Below are 4,597 nucleotides of genomic sequence, written 5' to 3' on the forward strand. Positions count from 1 at the left end.
CTCCTCTCTCTCTCTCTCTCTCTCTCTCTCTCTCTCTCTCTCTTTCTCATTTACTGATGAAACACCATATATTAAGTCAAATTTGATGAAGTGAAATTCCAAAAAAAAAAAGACAAACAAATTTTATTTCTTTTTCTCAAATATTTCAAAAAGTTGACAATCTTTTCCTTCTTCTTCTAAGCTGATTTTATCACATTATGGATTTGTAATATCTATCTATCATTGATAACAAACATGTGTTATCATCAATGAACATAACAATTTCATGTGTACACATTTTAGAATATGGATAATTATAATTAAGGAATGAATAAATATTTAAGAATGGTCTGAAATAATTCAGATCAATATTTCTGATATGATAATTGTAAAGGTTATCTCTTCCAATCATTCTTATCAGACAAAGATTTTACTCATCAAATTAACTGGATGTTCTTTACATTGTTAACTGAATGGGAATGATGAAACAATTTTTATTTTTGATTAAAAATTGTTGAATAGATTCTTTTTTTCTATTCCAGGATATCATGTATTTAATTTCTTCAATAGTTTGTTTATTTACTTGTCTATAAAAGCTATCATTTTTTTTTCGTAACTTTACTTTTATAGGCAATATTAGTGCAAATTAATTTTCAGAATTTAAATTTAAGTTCTAAAAAATATAACAAACGATAAAGTAGTGAGGAAAAAATAAATTTACAAAGTATTATTAGCAAATGAATGGTTAACAGAATAGTACTTGAAATAAAAGTAGTCATTTGCAAGGAATTTAAAATTAATTAGAAAATATGCAATAAAGTAAAGTATTTCTGATATTTAAATAGTTTTATTTTTACATGCATTCTTTCACGATTAAAATAGACATACTTTCATTTTCATTCTGTTAAAATATTTTAAATTTAAATTATTGTCAAATTTTAATCCTAAGAAATTTTAGTATCAAAAGAATATTTTTTGAATAAAATTCATACGAAAAGATACCATTTCTTGTATTTTATAATTCTAAATCAATTTACTGAATGTCCATTGATAAAATGTACCAAAAAGCGCGTTTTTATTACTAATCAATTACTAAATGCGCATTGATAAAGTTTTACTTTTTTTTTTTTTTTTACAAGAGGAAATAAGATGTTGCAAAATTTTGTTGACATTCTCTGAATGATAGTATGATGACAACAATCGTATATGCAATATTTGTTACTGATTGTAAATTGGATGATATTAATCGTTGTCATTAATTTTGTTGTAGTACTCCATAAACAGCATAAGTTGACAATACTTAAGAGAGAGAAAAAAAAAAGTATGTCTAAATAGTAGAGAGTAAGAAGAAAATGAAATTTACTTGATAATATCATTTAAAATTTTATTCAAATATTGTCACAAAAACATGATTTATTTCATCAAAGCAAAATATTTACATTTTTAGTGACAATAATGCAACCATTTTTTAATGATACAATGGAAAAAGTTTTGCATTTTTTTTTTAATTTGATTTTTATTTTATTCAAATTATTGTCAATAGTATAATTTTATAAGTTAATAGGCACATTCAATGATAATTTAAATTATTTTGTGCATTAAATAAGTAATTTTAAAATATGCTTAACTTTTTTTTAAGAAGGTATAGAATAATATTTTTTTTTTTGATTGCAAACATATGCATATGATTGTCATCATATTTGGCATACAATTTGTTATTAGGATATGATTGAACATAATTGTGATAATTATTACTGATAAATTTTGAATATTTTAAATACTGGAATGTTCAATAATACCGCATTTATCTCTCTTATCATTTGATAAACATTTAGGACTAAAATTATATGTAAGTTATGAAAGAATGGAAGGAAATAATTGATAGGATAACAAAAAATAAGATCGATCGATTAAAGATTGATTAAAATTTAAATTCAAAAAAAAATATAAGAAGGAAATAAAATGACAATAAGTATTTAGCAAAAGATTGGAGAGAAAAGAAAAAAAAAGAAAAAAAAAAAAGAAGAACGAAAGTATCTTCTAGAAAAAAATTTGTTATTTAAAAATTTTTTTCATAAATTGAAAAGAATCAAAAAAGCCACAAATCAAAGAGCCTAAATCGATGCATCGATCTGCCTTCGAAACCAAAAAATGTACATATCTTATTAGTAATATATGGAGAAATTTGCTGTAAATTGTGTCAATAAATTATGGATGCAAATATTTTTCCAAAGCATGAAATTTCTTGGTACCGCTATGAAATCATTCACCATTTCAATTTTTTCGTTTTTTTTTCTCTCTCTCTCTCTCTCCTCTCTTTTCCTATCTTTATTTTGGCTTTTTTTCCTATTCCAATTTCAGTAAGATTAGTGAGAAGACTTCAAAAATATGGTATAGTAATCTTTTTTTTTTTATCTCATTTTTTTTTTCCGGAAGTTTAAAATTCAAATTGTTACGGTATATTATTCTTCGTTTTGAAATTTTAAGCCTTAACGAACTGAAACTTTGCACCAATTACATTGGAGCACAAATTGGATCAACGTTACGTCAATCATTTCTACAATTTTATGCTTTGATAAACAGTTCTGAAGAATCATAACTTCGAAATTGTAAAAAAAAAAAAAAAAAAATGGAGATTCTTGAAGTTTCTATGAGAAATCAATGATTCCAAGGTTGTTTCCCGGGGAAGAGAGCATGATGACAAATACTAAATGGAAAATGTCCCGTGAAAATACCGTAAAAAAACCTTTGAGGATTTGTTGTCCAATATGAAATTTATTTATGAAAGTGCAAAAAAAAAGGTATTTCAATCGGAAGGAATGAAAAAACCAGGTGAAGAGATGCGAGTTGAGATTGTTAAATTAATTACAGCTAATTACCTTATCCAAATTTAATTTGCTAGAGCAATTCTAACTTTGGTTGAAATATTTTTTAGTTAGTCAACTTATCAATTGAATACAGTTTCAAGAGTGAGTAAAATTTTTGGAATCATTCATTCAAAATTTCAATTCCATTTTATAAGCTTTAATTTTATTCCCAAACTTAGAAATGATGATATAAATAAGCAAAATAAATATTTGGATACCTTAAAATTTCAATCACTGCCTAATTTCATTAAATGTATTCAAATGAATGAAAATAGTAACTGAAAAAAATTTAACAAATTATATTAATCAAATTACTGCTATATGTCTTCTGAATTATTTTTTAAGCATTAAATTAGAATGAAATCAACTCGTCAGATTACCTAAAATGAACAATCAGAAAGTTATGAAAGAAAAGGTTAGCACAAGGTATGAACTTTTTTTTTTTTTAATTTATATCTTTTACGAGACAATGCATTGTTGATCTCCTAAACTTATAAGCATACACTAATTTGAAAAACTATTTAAATTACCGTAGACGTAATTGTATTTTTAAACCTTAAATATAAACCATTACGAATGACGACTTCAAACATATTTTTACTGACCAAAGGAACGATTAACAAGAAATAATTCTATTCATTACCGTAGTTATGAAATTCGAGCATATTACGAAATGATGAACTCTTTTCTACAGTTGACAAGTTACAGTAGCATTTTCTGTGCAGTAATTTGTTTAATTAATTGAGGAAGTGGACAGGTAAATATAACGAATGAGGCAAAACTTTGTGATCCAAGCCGTTCACAAATGCTTTAAAACATTAATTCGGACATTTGCTTTGGGCATTACTGTTACAGTTGATCTTCACTGATCTTTCTGATCATCGATATAGCTTAAAGGCTTTGCTTTCAGTATATTCTACGATTTGTAAAATATCTTTTACAAATATGTTTTATTGGCATTTGAAGATTCGTTGTGACAGCAAATTATCAAGTAACTAAAATCAAGTACTAAAATAACAAGTACTAAAACGAATTATTAAGTACTAAACTTGAAATAGTTATTTGAAATAAAATTAATCTTCGCAATACTTTAGTGCTTCTTCTTCGTTCAGCCATTAATCCATTTTTGGTTAGATGTAACAATTCGATCGACGAACGAATTATAAGTATTTCATATGGAAGAATACATTTCTAGCGGATGACTTTTTCGACTATCGATCTATCAAAAAAATTTTAATATAGCTTTTAATATAGCATTGAAATGACATATAATATAATCACATTTATTTGAAAATGTTTCACAATACAAAGTTAGCAAAGTTTAATGATACAAAAATCAATTAATAATAGTCGATTTTTTGATATCGATTAATTAATGATATCAAAATTATCTTTGTAATTAACTTAAAAAAAAAACAAACATTTCGAATATTCAACGAAGCGTTTGAATTAAATGCAATTTCAGTTACAAAGGTAATACAAATGTTATCTTTGTAACTGATCATTTCACCAGTTTAATATTTATTTGCATAATATGGAGAAATATGCGACATTATGAGATGATAAAGGTTATTCAACCAATTAAAATTCAACAAATCCGTGAAACAGTTCACAAATTCCCAAGCATAATTTTCATAAAATAAGTATTGCGGAATCATTCATTTCATAATCCATATCTCACCAGTTATCATCTTATAAAACATTAACTTCAATTTTTTGTCATCCTAGCTAAAACAAACATTTCGAATATT

The sequence above is a fragment of the Loa loa genome (assembly GCF_000183805.2).
Source record: "Loa loa unplaced genomic scaffold supercont3.127, whole genome shotgun sequence".
In the NCBI taxonomy this organism is placed as follows: Eukaryota; Metazoa; Nematoda; class Chromadorea; order Rhabditida; family Onchocercidae; genus Loa; species Loa loa.